Source organism: Peromyscus maniculatus, chromosome 12, assembly GCF_049852395.1.
Source record: "Peromyscus maniculatus bairdii isolate BWxNUB_F1_BW_parent chromosome 12, HU_Pman_BW_mat_3.1, whole genome shotgun sequence".
NCBI lineage: Eukaryota > Metazoa > Chordata > Mammalia > Rodentia > Cricetidae > Peromyscus > Peromyscus maniculatus.
In genome coordinates this window covers 13,722,232-13,738,779 of record NC_134863.1, presented here as the reverse complement: position 1 = coordinate 13,738,779, position 16,548 = coordinate 13,722,232, and the positions used below count along the sequence as shown (strand labels likewise).

Here is a 16,548-nt window from a genome sequence, read left to right as displayed (position 1 = left end):
AGGAGTGGGCGAGGGGAGGGTGACGCTGAGCAGTGGTGCGCGGCAACCCACGCACTTGCTCCTTTTAGAACAAATCAGCTCTTCTCAGACATATGTACTGAAGCAGCCGCCTCCTGGAAATTTCCAGACAGAGCTGGGGACTACTCCTAGCATAAAAGTAGTCAGCCTACATTCTGCTTCTCCTGGTGCAAAGAACCTCAAGGCTGTGAGGTCCTTAAGGGTCACCAATCACCTCTTTCTTCTCTCCTTTCTGCCTCCCTCTCTTCTCTGCCTCTTTTCTCTCTTCCTCTCCCCTCTCACCTGCTCCTTCCAACTCTCTCTCTCTCTCTCTCTCTCTCTCTCTCTCTCTCTCTCTCTCTCTCTCTCTCTCTCAGTGCCAGGAGCTGTGAGCATTTCAGAACAGGTTCTCTGGGAGTATTTGCATATATCATGCAGATATCTGACCTACCATTTTTACACCACAAATAAAACTCAGCATAAGGAAAAGCCGGGAAAATATGACTTAGGGGTAAAGAAAGGAAAGGCAGACAATGCAGAAGCCAAACACGAAACAATTCCCCTTCCACTCAGACCCCGTGGGAAGGCTTCGTCCTCTTCCCTTCACTGATAAGGAGCCCGCTCTTTGAGCGGAATGTCTTCTCAGGGCCCTTCAGCTCACATGAGACAGGACAAGGACTTACTCCACCTTCACAGTGATTTTGCTCCTGTTTCCAAACGAGAAACCGGGGTGGGGAGATGGCAGTAGCAGATCACCAATCAGATGTTCTGGGGTCTCGGTGGAGAAGGAGCCAGGCAGGGCTCTCTCCTCAGAGTCACAGCTGCCTGTGGGTCTGCAAGACACCATCTGCCCCCCACACAGCAGGGAGGGCTCCCGAGAACTCTCTGTACTATCTTTGCAGCTTTTCTATAAATGTGAAGTTATTCTAGAATGAAAAGTCTATTTTAAAATGGCACATAATGGTGGCACACACACATGTGATCCTAGTACTTAAGCGACTGAGGCAGGAGGATCACTTTGAGTTCCAGATCAGCATGGGCTACATAGTGAATTCCAGCCTGAACCATGTAGCCAGACTCCGTCTCAAAAACAAATAAACAAGTCAATACAAATGTATTGAGACAAATGCATTTGATTATCCCGATTCAACGGTTGTGAGAGGAAAGGAATTTGGTGGCTCTGTATATAAAACTTTTGACAAATTGTGGAACAATAAGGAAAACAATGACTCAGGTTAGGTGGTCCTGGCATCTCTGGGTAAACTGACAAAGGAAAACAATAAACTCTGTGATAACTTTAATCAACTTCTAGCATCTCAGAATACAGTGAAGGCCAACAGTAAACTCAGTGATAAAACTGACCACCTCCAGATGCACATAAACAGTCTAAACTTCAGACTTTACAGGTTTCTAAGTGCACCCTGGAAGAAAATCTTCTCTCCAGCAGCCACAGAGCTCAAGTTGCAGAAAAATAAAAAAGAAGCGCTCATTATAAGGCTGGCTGAATTACAACTAAAATTCAAGTCTGGAGAGTGGCGCTCTCGCCATCTTGTGCCCCGCCCCCTTCAGCCTAGCCCAATCCCCTTTTTCCCTTTCTACAATCTCTGTCCCTCCATTCCCCGCCCCCCTGCCCATCATGTCCCGAACTGCCATCGCCACAGACACGGTGCCATCTCTGTTCCCTCTCATTCTCCCTGCGGGACACACAGACGTGACTTCACGTGTCAGAGACGAATCATACTGCAGCTAGCTGGATGTCTACTGCCACGTCAAGTAGTGAAAGGAATACAGGGACGACTATAAGCTTTGCTGCAGAACTGCAGAGCATGGTGCTTTCTTCAGGTGATGCTAGGAGGCCTCTCCATGAAACAGCAGTTTTAGTCGAAGAAGTGGTTCACACACAACTAATTAACCTGTTACGGCACGTCTCTCAGCTGTGGGGAGCAAGGGTGATCTCTGCTGAAGATCTTCTGTTCTTGATGAGAAAAGGTAAGAAGAAACTGAGAAGACTTCTAAAATACATGGTTATCTGTGACTGCAAATCAAAGACCATCCAAGGCCTTGACGAGGATGACCTCCTGGAAGAAAAACTGAGTGGCGGCAGCATCAGTACAAACAAGAGACAGAAGATCACTCAGGATTCAATCGACTCTATTGACCAGATAGGAGAGCTTCTGGCAACGTTTGAAGACAATGAACTTGGTGATGTTAAACAGGAAAGAATGGAGAGAGCAGAAAGGCAGACTCGAACTATGGATTCAGCTCAATATGCAGAAGTCTGTAAAAGCCGACAGCTAAGTTTCTCCAAAAATGCTTCCAAATTTCAAGACTGGCTGGACCGCGGCAGCATGGCGATGAAGCCGGATGTTACGGCGATGGAAATTCTGGCATATGTAGCACATGAAACAGTAGCACAGTGAGTGGATCTGGCTCTTCTCGAGAGGCAGGATATGGTATCCAAGGCAGGGGACCCCTTGAGCCGTGCCATTTCGGCAACCTCCATTCAGTATCACAGCTCTGCTGAGGGGCCCTGCTTGAAGTCCCGCCCACACGCTCCTGAGAACACACCGCCTCCTACACCAACAGCGCCCTCTTCTGGATCACAGCATCCCGGAAGAGCCACATCCGGACCCCTGGGGAATGGGGGTGCAGGACAAGACTCGACTAAAAGCAGAGAAAGAGGAAAAAGAGCACCCGCGGCCTGTGGTGTTGAGGCTCACGGGGATGCCGTCCAGCCCTGGCACATCAGAGAAGCCATTCGGCGCTAGCCACAAGACTGGCCCTCTTTCCCCATTCACAAGTGCCTAACGAAGGATTGGGATGGCTTCCTGGCCTGCTGAGGGGACCGTGGCTGTGCCTGCTGCAACAAGAGAGGGACCGGTACACCGAGGCCATTCTTCCCTGTCTTGGGCTGAAAATAAAATATGAATACACCTTCAAAAACAGAAAAAATTCAAGTGTCAGCCTCGGAGAGTGTCAATGGTTAAAGTAAGGGCATTAATTGATAAAGAATGAGATTCTGTAACTTGGAATGGCAATGTGGGAAGACCCTTGTTGTTTTTGCACTTTTGGGGGGCCCGCCGCCCAGCTCCTAAATAAATCATGCATGGAGATTTATTCTTAATTATAAATCCCCAGCCTTAGCTTGGCTTGTTTCTTGCTAGCTTTTCTTATCTTAAATTATCCCATCTACCTTTTGCCACTGGGATTTTTCCTTTTTTTTTGTATATCACACTTTCATTCTTACACTGTGGCTGACTGTGTGGCTGGGTGGCTGGCCTCCTTAATCACTCTTGCTCTTTCTCCTTTTCTCCCAGATTTCTCCTTCTATTTATTCTCTCTGCCTGCCAGCCCTACCTATTCTTTCTCCTGTCTTGCTATTGGCCATTCAGCTCTTTATTAGACCATTGGGTGTTTTAGACAGGCAAAGTATCACAGCTTTACAGAGTTGAACAAATGCAACATAAAAGAATGCAGCACATCTTTACATCATTAAAACAAATGTCCCACAGCATAAACAAATGTAACACATCTTAAAATAATATTCTATTACAGACCCAATTGAAGCTGAAAACTTTGAACCTTCAGATTCTCAAGGGTTTATCTCATTGAGGAAGTAGGTCTCACCGCCCTCAGCAGAAGATGTACTCCCGGCCCACCCCCTAAAATATTGCCTTTTCCACCTTTAACAGAAGAAATTCATCCTTTATTGTCCGCTAAACCAGCAATGACTTTCCCTGAAGGAAATGCCAGACAAGACAATACTGATGTCCCTCATGGCTGACCAATAGTTGCCGCTAGACCTACAAGGCTAAGCAGGCCTCCAGAGGAGAGATAGAAAGTGTAGTCCATGAGGAGGTACACTACACTACTAAAGAGCTTAATGAGTTTGCTAATTCATTAAAGCAGAAGTCTGGGGAATATGTGTGGGAATAGATTTTAAGGGCATGGGATAATGGTAGGAAGAATATAAAACTGGATCAGGCTGAGTTTATTGATATGGGCCCACTGAGAGGAGATTCTAGGTTTAATATTGAAAGAAGGAACCAAACTGAAGCCATTTTGGATAGAATTTCCATTTTGAATAAGGGTCAAATAAAGTTTAAGTTCCCAAGACCTCCCCAGACCTCCCTGGCTAACTGACATCACTGACATCCTGGCTGGCCAGCTGAGACATGAACGGTGAACAAGCTGCCCCACCACGCTTGAGTGAACCAACCAATGAGAACAAGGTGAGTGTACCACAGAGCAATGTCCCTAGGAAAGTCCCCTATCCCTGAATCCTGAAGGGTGGAAAATGGAACTGTCACTTGGCACAGATGTTTGTGGTTTTTAAGCTTAAAAACTGGACCGTTCTGGCTCAGGTCGCAGTTCAGCTCCCGAGTTCAGATCAGTTCTGCGACCTTGATCCATCGGTAGTGGCCTGATTGCACTAAACTTTCCTCATCTGCACTGACTTGGTGTATGAGTTGTGCTGGCTCCAAGTGGACTCCATAGCGATATGGAAGCTTGCAAAGTTGAAGAAGAGGAGGAGGGGGAGGGAGAGGGGAGAGGAGGAGGAGGAGGAGGGGGAGGAGGGGGAGGAGGAAGGTGTCAAAAGCTTGTTTGAATGTTGACCGAAGCATTTGTCAAAAGATGGCCTACTGAAAAGGAGTTGGAGATGCCTGATATCCCTTGGCCTAGTGTTGATGACGGGATTTGAAGGCTCAGGGATGCTGCGATGCTAGGGTGGGTACAATGGGTGAAACCTAATCCTCCACAATGGGAAGGCCCAGAAGACATGCCCTTCACTCATCCTATAAGACACAAAATGGTGAGAGGGGCAGCAGCACATTCGAAGAGTTTTGTTGTCACCCTTTTCCTGTGCCAGACCTTAGGGTTGGAGACGCTGCTGCTCAGTTGAATGAATTAAATGCACTGGGCCCCAAAGCAGCAGGAGCCAGGGGGCAGCATGGACTCACCAAAGGCGAGATGATTGTAATTATCGTAATGGGCAGCATGGACACAGCAATGTCTATAATGACCTGATCTGTAATGGTCAGCATAGGCAGGGATTTTTATGGTGGCATGACTCATACGGTATTGTCTAATCAATCATGGTGTTTCCAGGCATGAAATAGATATAAAGCCTACTGCATTTTTGTTTTATCTTGTAAGAAAAATTTCAGACAAATGAAAGGCTATATTGGATTGTTAACAAGGGGAATCTCAGCCTGTGGATTAATTTCCAGACTTGAGCCAGTCTGCAGATCCAGAACCCCTTGAGTTAAGGGAATGCCAGGTTCCCCTGAGGAAGGACTCAGCTAAATGCCTAAGAGATTTCCTGTTAGCCTTTCTCCAGTCCTTTCCCAGGGAGACCTATGACCGTTACAAAGGTAACCGTACACTGGGGGAAAGGAAGCAATCAGACTTTCTGAAGCCTGTTGTATACTGGTTCAGAATTGACGCTACTTCTGGGAGACGCCAAGATTCACTGTGGCCCTCTGGCTAAAGTAAGGGGTTATAGAGGTCAGGTGATCACGTCCGATTCACAGTCGGTCCAGTGGGTTTCTGAACTCATCCTGTACTCCTTTCCCAGTCTGGGGATAGACACTTGTGACAGACATACTTAGAAGTTGGCAGAGGCTGGGAGGTGGTGGCGCACACCTTTAATCCCTGAACTCTGGGAGCAGAGGCAGGTGAGTCTCTGAGTTCAAGGCCAGCCTGGTCTACAGAGTGAGTTCCAGGACAGCTGAAGCTACACAGTGAAACCCTGTCTCAAATATATGTACATATATATATGTACATGAGTATATATGTATATGGTGGGGGGTAATCTCTTTTTTCCTAAGAGGTACAGACTTATTATATAAAAAGACAAATGGATCAAATCAATATCCATCCTGCTGAGCACAGTACTTCATAGCTGTAATCCCAGCCACTCTGGAGTCTGAAGCAGGGGGATTGGGAATTTGAAGCCAGGCTGGCCACACAGTGAATTTGATACCATTCTGGGCAACTTAGTGAGATCCTATTTCAAAATGAAAATTTAAAAGATGGGGTGGGAGGGGTAGGCTCAGTGGTAGAGCCTCGCCTAGCGTGCATCAAAGCCCCAGGCTCCATTCCCAGTACTGCAAAAATAATCTTAAAAATGAATAAAGTAGAATCACTCCTACTTGGATGATCTGGTGGCTTACATTTGATTTATTTCCACATACGCATAGGATTTACTTTTGGTATTTTACTAAGATTCCACATTACGTCTGTACTACATTTTTGGGAAGAAAGGAACACAGGAAGATGCACAGTGAAGTCTCCTTGCTCTGTGTGAGCATCTTCCGGGGCCGTGTATTTCTCAGCCTTGCCGAAGGGGCTGTTAGCATTCAGTGTGAGCTGACCAGCAGCAGCTGGTTCTGGGATAGGGAAGGGATTCTAAGAACAAAAGGTGGGGCTTCTCAGGTGGAATTCCTGGCCTTTCTTACAGCACACCTTTCCTTCCTCCCTTCCTCCCTTCCTCCCTTCCTCCCTTCCTCCCTTCCTCCCTTCCTCCCTTCCTCCCTTCCTCCCTTCCTCCCTTCCTCCCTTCCTCCCTTCCTCCCTTCCTCCCTCCCTCCCTCCCTCCCTCCCTCTCTCCCTTCCTTCCTCCCTCCCTCCCTCCCTCCCTTCCTTCCTTTTCTTCTTTGGCTGACTACAAATGCTAAGCTCTGAACCATACTGTCACATTTCATGGAAGGTGATCACATACATAACTCCTTGAGCGGAGGTACCCACAGCTATCAGTGTCCTTTTCCGTGTTAAAATCCTACAGGCTGCCTGTGGTGGCACACACCTGCAGCCCCAGCACTTGAGAGGCAGAGGCAGGTAGCTCTCAATGAGTCCAAGGCCGGCCTGGCCTACATAGTCATTCTAAGCCATCCTGAGATCCTGTTTCAAAAATAAAATAACACTTATTTTATTTGTTAATGGAATGCCTCTCCCAAATTGATGTAGACTTCTAAAATTTCTGCTTCTGCTTTCTGTTTTGAGACCGCTTCATAGAACGTAGGCCACACTTACCTTGCTATGTAGCTGGGGATGGTCTCCAACTCCTGATCCTCCTGCTTCCCCCTCCCAGGAGCTGGAATTACAGGGATATACCAACACACCCAGTTTTATGCAATGCTGGAGACTGAATCCAGGGCTTTGAGCATGCTAGACAAGCATTCCACCAACTGAGCTACATCTCCAGACCATTAAATATAATTTAAATTTTTCTTGATGTATCATTAGGATATGTATGCATGCTGTGGCACATATGTGAGGATATACGTCAGAGGACGATAGTCAGGAGCCAGTTTACTCCCTCTACCTCGTGATGCACCACATGATCCAGGGATCAAGAAGTTACCAGACCCAAGAAGCAAGCACTTTTACCAGTGGGGCCGTCTTACTGGCCCCATAAGTATAATTTAGATTTTTTAAAAATATTCGTTACCCTGTATTGATTTATTTTTCCATCTCCCCAGCAATAAAATTAACTGGGCCATTTTATTGCTATTTTTATTTAATCTGTATTTGTTTTATTATAATCTTTTTTACTTTTAAGAACTTCATTTATGCATATAATCTGTTTTGATCAAATGCATTGTTTTTGTTCACTTTTGTTGTTATTTTGTTTTGTTTTTGAGACAGGGTCTCACTGTGTAGTTCCGGGTGACCTGGAACTCACAATGTATATGAAGCTGACCTCAAACTCACCAAGAGATCTACCTGCCTTTGCTTCTTGAGTGCTAGGATTAAAGGGGTTTGCCAGTGGACTGGAGCTCACGCCAATCCTGTCCCAGAATGTGCTTCCCAGCTGCAAGACCTTCCCGACTCTGGGCAGCAATGGGATATCGGAGATGAGTCTCAGAGATAGTCCAGTATTTATGATGCTTCAGAGACTTTGACCCAGACTCATTGCAGTAAGTCTTTGCGTGTAAAGCTGTTTGAGGGGAAAACTGCACTCTGTGACACAGCAGTTTATAACACCGCTTTAATAAATGAATCCTCAACAGAGAGATGGGAAAGATGGTTGAGTGGAACTTGGAGCTTGTACAGGTTCTGCCCTTGAACTCACTGCCCAGCCACAGGATCACCCTGACGACTCTGAGCAACAGCAAGCTATCTAAGGTGAAGAATGGTCCTTTTTCTGGATTAAACCTTCTAGAAAGAGCTCCATGGTCCACACTGCCACGGGAGAACACGCTGCGTTATCTGTGCTGCCTCCACAGGCTGTGTTGATGTCCATGGTTCATGTTACTTCCAGAGGCCACATAGATGGCTATAGTCTTTGTTGCTGCTACTGAAGGCCATGTTGATGTTCATGATCCATGCTGCTGCCAGAGACCATGTGGAGGTTCATGCTCCGTGCAGCCACTGGCTGTTATGGGCAAAGAAGCATCTTTTGTAGCGGTATGGATGACTGCAGATTCATAACTGAGAATAAGAGACATTGAAGGTTTCTGTAACAACCTCCTTCCTCCTCTCTCCCCCCACCTGGCCAAAGAGAGAGAGAGAGAGAGAGAGAGAGAGAGAGAGAGAGAGAGAGAGAGAGAGAGAGAAATAGTCCAGACAGGAAGCAATTGAAGAGAGGCATTAAGAATTGTGATAAAGATGCTGAAATGTAGCTCTTCACAGTTGATGTCTTTGGGTGGGGAGTGGCATGACTCTGTTACTTTAAGGGGCTGGCCACTGGGAGTCTGATCACGATTCAGTGACTACATGGGCAACACAAAGTGGACTTGGTGTTTTTGTTTTTTATTTTTCTTTTGGGGGAAGGACACTAGGATGGGAGGGCAGACCTGGCATGAATGGGAAGTGAGTGTAATCAGAGTACACTGTATGAGATTCCCAAATTTTTAAAAAAAATATTATAGCATGTGTGTGTGTGTGTGTGTGTGTGTGTGTGTGTGTGTGTTTGCCATCACTTCCAGAAAAATCCATGTACTTTAAGTTGTGTTTCTTGTTGTACTAGGAAGCTGAAGGTAGAACACCCTAAGTTTGAGGCCAGGCCAAGCTTCATAGGAGACACCATCTTAAAAAAGAAAGGAAAAAGTCCAGGTGTAGTGGTCCATGCCTTTAATCCCAGCACTCAGGAGGCAGAGATAGGAGGAGGATTTCTGTGAGTTCAAGACCAGCCCGGCCTGTGTAAAGAGTTCTAGACCAGCTAAAGCTACATAATGAGACCCTGTCTCAAAAAAATGGTGGGGGGAATAAACGGGAAAAAGAAACATCAGTGTTGTCTTAGTTAGGGTTTCGATTATTGTGAAGAGACACCATGACCACAGCAACTCTTATGAAGGAAAGCATTTCATTGAGGCCAGCTTACAGTTTCAGAGGTTTAGTCCATTGTCATCGTGGTGGGACATGACGACGTGCAGGCAGACATGGTACTGAAGAAGGAGCTGAGAGTTCTATATGTTGATCCACAGGCAACAGGAAGTGAACTGTGACACTGGGTATAGCTTGAGTATAGGAGAACTCAAAGCCCACCGCAGCGGTGACGCACTTCCTCCAACAAGGCCACACCTACTCCAACAAAGCCACACCTCCTAATAGTGCCGCTCCCTCTGGGGGCCATCTATTTACACATCTATTTACAAATAAGTGGTTGTGGTTGATGACAGAATATTGAAAACTGGGGTGGGGCTGCTGCTCATTTGGGAGGGTGCTTGCTGAATCTTTAATGCTGTAGGCTTGATTCTCAGCACCACATAAACTGGGCGTGATGGTACAACTTGTGACCCCAGAACTTGAGAGGTAGAGATCAGAAGATCAGACATTCAGGATTATCCTCTGCTCATAGAGAACTTGTGGCCTGCCTTGGATATGTGAGGCCTTGCCTTACAAAGAGCTAGATGGAGTAATTCACACACACACAAAAAAAAGCAAAACAAAACCCTATTTACGTCTTTCCAATAACTTGCACAATGAATATATTTTTGGAGTTAAAATTTGGTAATAATGGTCAAATTTAATTATTTAATGAAATGCTTTGTTTTTGAAAAGTTAAATCTAATCACAGTTGGATCAGTAACTGTAGCAACCACCCAGCAGCCAGCTCCCCTCTGGTTGGACCGGGCATCCTCTGCACACGACTGTTTTTATTACCTGGGATGCAGTCCATCTCTGTGCAACTTTATGAAATGTGTTTTGGCTTGGAGCACAGAAAACCCATTTAGACATTAATAGTCTAGTTGCGAGCTGTGTTACTCATTCATAAGAGTCACAACAGTGTGCTGGGATTTTTTTTCCCCAGCATTTCCCCCTTAACTTTATTGGCTAATAAAAATCCAAACACTGCGTCTTTTGCCCAGAAAGGGGCACCAGAGGAAAGCAGCTGCCCACCCAGGCCCCAAGGGGCTCTCCTGAAAGGACCAGAGTCCTGGATGAGGCCCAAGCAGAGAGAAGGCCTCTTCTTCAGCTGTCAGGCTCCCGACAGGGTCAGCCAGGAGCTGTCCTCGTTCCCCTCCCGACTGGAGGAAGAAAATCCACTCCTCTTCCCTCTACTCAGAATTGCTATTTGAAATTCAAAATGGTGGCATCAAACTGTAGAATGGTCCCCGAAAAAAAAAAAATCAGTTACAGGAAGATGATTCATGATCTCACTTACTTTATAATCTCAAGAAGCTGAACCCGTAGATCCAAGGAAGAGTGTGGCAATGTCCAAAGGCTAGAGGCAGGCAGGGTAAGGGGTGCTAGTGAGTCACAGATCAAAGAGCCCATTTCTGCATAAGGGCCATGCGGTTTTGAGATCTAATGCACAGCAAGGTGATGCTGGGGAGCTGTAATATGTGTTAGTTTTATTTCTTTAGTGTGTTTGTGTGTGTGGTGGTGGTGGTGGTGGTGGTGGCGGTGGTGGTAGGTGTTATATGCATGTGAGTGCAGGTGCCTGTGAATGCCAGAGGCATCAGATTTTCCCTGGAGCTGGACTTACAGGTGGCGTGGGCTACCAATGTGGGTGCCAGGAATTGAACTTGGGTCCTCTGGAAGAGCAAGGAGTGCTCATAACCTTTAATCCCAGTACTTGGGAGGCAGAGACAGAGGGATCTCTGTGAGTTCGAGGCCAGCCTGGTCTACATAATGAGTTCCCGGACAGTCGGGGCTATGTAGAGAGAGCTGTCTCAAAAAAGGGAGGAGGGTAAGGAAAGAGTTAATCCAAATGCACCTGTCAGTCATCTGCACCGGAAAATACCCTACGACAAGCTGTCTGTTCAGGGGCTATACGAAATAGTATAGGAACAGTACAGCTGGAGCCGCAGTCCAGAGCACCTGCTGCCGTTCCAGGAGATCCCAGCTTGATTCCCAGCACTCCTGTAGGTAGTTTACAGCCACTCATAACTCCAGCTCCAGGGGATCTGGTATCTCTGGCCTCTGTAAACACCTGCATTTACATGCACTTACTGACACACACACACACACACACACACACACACACACACACACACACGCCTGAAATAAAATAAAATCTTTTTTTTTTTAAATCTAGACATGGTGGCACACACCTTGAATCCTAACACTCCGGAGGCAGAGGGAGGCAGGTCTCTGTGAGTTCCAGGCCACCTAGGTCTAGATAACATGTTCTAAACCAGAGGCATTAGCTTCTCCTGAAGCTGGAGTACAATACAGGTATGTGAGCTGCCCAGCTGGGAAACAAACCCAGTTCTGTGCAAAACGCAGCAAGCATTCCTAACCACTGAGCCACCTCCCCATCGCAACAGCAAGTTTCAAGGCATCTTGGGATCTCTAGGCTCATTATTCTATGGTCATGCTTCCTAATCAGCCCTTCCTCTTCAGGAACTCATCTCTCTTTGCCTTCTTTTTTTCTTGGCCTGCTCTAAGTTCTTCTTTGGGAAGGCAGCCATAGGTCAGCTGTGGCATGTGTATCTGGCATGTGGAAGGCCCTGAGTGTGGTCTCCAGCAACACAAAAGAACAAGGTCTAAGATCCTAACCCCCTCTTAACCTCCCCCAGCAGTAAAAAGTATATTATTGTGGAATATTAGCTTAAGATATGTTACATTTGTTTAGGCTGTGAAGTATTTATTTAATGATGCGAAAATGTGTTGCATTCTTTTATGTTGCATTTGTTTAACTCTGGGAAGCTGTGTTACTTTGCCTGTCTAAAACACCTGATTGGTCTAATAAAGAGCTAAGCAGGAGAAAGGATAGGCAGGGCTGGCAGGCAGAGAGGATAAATAGAAAGAGAAATCTAGGCTAGAAAAAAGAGAGAGGGAAGAGGGAGAGAGAGAGGAGAAGACGACGCCAGGGACCAGCCACCCAGCCACCCAGCCAGCCACGGAGTAAGAAGTAAAGAAAGATATGTAGAACAAAGAAAGGTAAAAAGCCCAGAAGCAAAACGTATTTAAAGAGAAATGGGATAATTTAAGTTAGAAAAGCTGACTAGAAACAAGCCAAGCTAAGGCCAGGCATTCATAATAAGAATAGTTCTCCATGTATTTATTCGGGAGCTGGGTGACGGGCCCCTAAAGAGAGGAAAAAACAGTAACCAACTACTACACTGTATCCTACCCACTTTCTGTGACGTGAGGAATGTTTTTCTATCAAAGGCAGTCAGCCCGCCAGCAGCCAGTTCTCCACAAACCTCCACAGAGCCACAACAGTCACACACATGAGTGACAAGGAAGCTCTTTGTAACTACGTCGGTGGGACAAACCCTGGAATCGGCTTGTTTGGAAATTCAGTCTTTTGATGTGCCTGTTTTCCCAAACTCGGCCACATCCCTCCCCTGTGCCACGTGTCCGACTGTGACACCAACCACCCACCAATAGGATAAGGCAGAGTCACCACCTGTGTTAGGAGAAAAAGTCAGAGGCCTTCTTGGCCTCGTGTGCTCTCTAGCCTGCTTTGGGGAATGGCACACACTCTTTTTCAAGAAGAAATTGTCTTTCTGGTTCTTTTCTGCTTTGTTTATGTGGGATTTTCATTTGTGTGTGTGTGTGTGTGTGTGTGTGTGTGTGTGTGTGTGTGTGACAGACAGACAGACAGACAGACAGACAAAGAGACAGAGAGAGGATTTTCCAACATGACCACACCCCTTTACCAACCTTTAACAAACTCAGTCATATTATGAAAACATGCAAGAGAGGGAGTATGAAGAAACAATCGTCTTATTAGACTGTTAGAATAGAGACAACATTTTTTATTTCCTCTTCTGTTTGTTTTGTAACTTTAAAAGAGCAAAGCCAACCCCTGCTTAAAATTTCACAATGACATATGAAGTCATTCTCTGGGCATTTAGATTCTATGTAAGTAAGGCAGAGGTAGACGGTTTCATTCTATGGATGTTATCAGAATTATCATAGAATTATAGAACGTTGCTTTTAAAACTGCACCAGTCATGCATGTGAGGAAGAAGCCTCAGATGGAGACACCTATTTGTAACTGCGTTGTAGGACAGCACTAAGTGAAACAATATATCCCATTGTCTGAAGGTGCCGGCCACCCGCACACTTCCACTGTGAGCAGCCATGAGTCTGAAGGGCCACACTTGGCAGAAGAATACAAGATTCACCTTGGACTTGACCCAAATTCATCTGAGACTTTGTTTTTTCCTGCTGTCAATAATTTCTTCAAATGTTCCAGTTTTATGGTACGGTTTTTAGAGGAATTAAATTTGAATGGCACAAAATTGTATAATTATGTTACAACTCCATTGCAGTAATTATCGACAGAATCAAGTCTGCTACGCCATTATTAGGTAATAATGATGGTGATGGTAATGACAGCTAGCAGCCATAGTCTGTCCTCCATGTGCCAGATCCAGTGCTAAGCCAACTGCAGAGAAGACTGGTCCGCTAGCCTGATACTTTCTCTGTCCTACTTCTTCAGCATTTAAAAAATTCCAAGAATTTCAGAACTACAGAGACCAGAGGCAGATGCTTCTAGACTATATACACCGGTGAATAGGCTCCCATGTCACATGGCAACAGCAGGTAGAAGCCCTTCCACGGGACACTTCCCAGTCCACTGCAGTCTACCTGCTCACGGTGGGGTATGTCGCCGTTCAGATGTCATGCCTGTCTTCTGTGCATTCAAATGCCCCGCCCCCCACATCTGATATCAGGCCTGTGAGTCAGGCATCTACTATTACACGGCACAGTGCCAGACAGAGGGCTAGCAGAGAATGGCTGCTGGAGTGGGGAGGTCATTTTCCTTTGCTGATGTGGCCCCTGGTAGGGCCGCGCTCACACAGGGTAGGAGGGGATCATGATGAGAGAGAGACAAGGCACCTGTGGCCAGGGTGAGGGGGTCCAGAGTGGAGGGAGGAACTGGGCGTGAAGGTCATCAAGACACATTGTATATTAAAGAATCTATTTACATTTTAAAAAGAAAAAAGGAAAGGATGGGAGGGAGAGAGGGAGGGACATTGGCAATCATTTAGCCTAAGTTTCACCATTCATGTAACGATAGTGAAATCTTTCTTCCAGTAAAATCCTCCACACAAGCCCATTTCTAAACACAGAAGAAGAGCTCTTCTGACCGAGGGTGGGAAACTCCAGGAAGTATCACTTGATTCTCCCTGTAGCCTATGGCATTTTAGGGAGGCTGGCAACACAATCGTGGCCCTCGGTGAAAAGCACAGGGCACAAACAAGTGAAAACAAACAAACAAACAAAGACCATCTTCAGCCACACAGCCAAGGCGCAGCACCAGGTCTGTGATAAATAATCCACGGCTGACATTCCCTCCACTGAAGACACTGGAACACGGGCGTAGCTTAGTTGGTAAAGGGCTTGCTTTCCAGTGTGAGGACATGAGAACCTACATTTTAAAAACAAACAAGCAAACCAACAAACAACAGACGAAGCAGGTGTGGTGGCACACACTTGTAACGCCAGAGCTGGGGAAGCAGAACCAGGCAGGCAGACCCCGAGGTTCACTGGAGAACCGGCGCAGATTACTTACAGACAGTGCCTGAAGAACAATGCCATGGGTGGTCCTCTGGTCCCCACAAGGACACACACACACACACACACACACACACACACACACACACACACACACACGTTGAATATACAGAAAGTAAAACGCAACAATGACCAATGACACGATTACCTGTCTATTTCAAGCCAGCAGCAAGTATGAAAATTTAAGAACCAAAATGCAAACCTACTTTTGTTATTGGCTCCTAAACAGAAAATTATTCTATCCAGTTGCTGTGGCCGTTTCTAAATGCTATTTCCTGTTTTCTTTTCTTCCTTTCTTTTCTTTTTCTTTTTACATTTTATTTTATTCATTTTATTTTTTATTTTTTGAGGGTTTCTTTGTGTAGTTCTGGCTGTCCTGGAACTAACTCTGTAGGCCAGGCTGGCCTCAAACTCACAGAGATCCGCCTGCCTCTGCCTCCTGAGTGCTGGGATTAAAGGCGCGTGCCACCACCCGGCACTACTAAACTATTTTCATATTCGTCCCATCTTGTACCAGTAACAAAAACTTCAGAGACCAAGCCAGAGTTAGGCAAAACACCCCTCTGATGATTGCCCTTGAGATCGGCAGGCATGTTCATGAGGTCACTGGTGGGAGCCGATACTATTTCCCAACATTTAACACTGGTCTCAGTCAACAGTTTTGAAAATGTGGCTGTGGTGTCCAGTGTTTTGGGGCAAGTCTCCTGGAGGTGTACCACTCAGAGAAGAGCTGGACTGCTGGGGCTGGAGAGATGGCCCAGTGGTTAAGGGCACTGGCTGCTCTTCCCGAGGACCCGGGTTGGATTCCAGCACCCATGTGGTGGCACAAAACCATCTGTCACTCCAGTCTCAGGGGATCTGACACCCTCTTCTAGCCTCTGAGGACACCAGGCACACATGTTCACAGACATACATGCAGGCCAAACAGCCATAATAAATATATAAAGAGCAGCATAAGGTTCAGAGGCTAGAGGGTCTGTGAAATGGACTTGGAAGCTGGGAACTACATCCAGGAAGAGAAGTTTTTTTAAAAAATGACAAAAAAGCTGCTTTATATTTTAATCTAGAACCATAGGTCTGCCTGCAATGTGAGGCATGGTTTAGAAGGGTATCAGATCTACATGGAGGTTTGGCTACTGACCTTCTGAGGAGGGTACGCTTTGGAACTTGGGTGGTAGAAGAGCAAATGAAGATGTAATCTCAAGAGCGATTGAGGTGGCGAAGGGCAGGGAGGCATCCACAGTGATTCCTGGGTCCGGGTTTTGTCTTAAAAAAACTGAGACAGCTGGTAGTTCTGTTTACTGAGGAGGTGGGTTAGGAGTGTGGAGCTGAAAACAATGAGTGTGTGCCTAAAAGGCTGCACGTGAGCCCTCCGGAACCTGCTGCACAGGCTCCGTGTGGTAGTCTCTAAAGTGGGCGGCTCTGTCCGGATGGACGTTCGTTCATCAAACCCCAATGCTAAAAGGGCTTGGCAACCATAAAAGGATTTATTGAGAACTTTAAAGCAACATAAGAAAAACATACTGAGCAATATTAGGCAAAGTAATAAAAATGCAAATTAAAATGAGGTAAAAAAAATCTATGCTTATTAAATTGGCAGAAATTTTTAATTAAAATCTCCAA

The 16,548-nt window shown here is 46.1% G+C and overlaps 1 pseudogene; it reads left to right on the top strand.

Annotated features, from left to right (window-relative positions):
- Positions 1 to 1,633: 1,633 nt before the first annotated feature.
- Positions 1,634 to 16,548, top strand: part of LOC102927040 (transcription initiation protein SPT3 homolog pseudogene) — a 34,795-nt pseudogene continuing 19,880 nt past the window's right edge.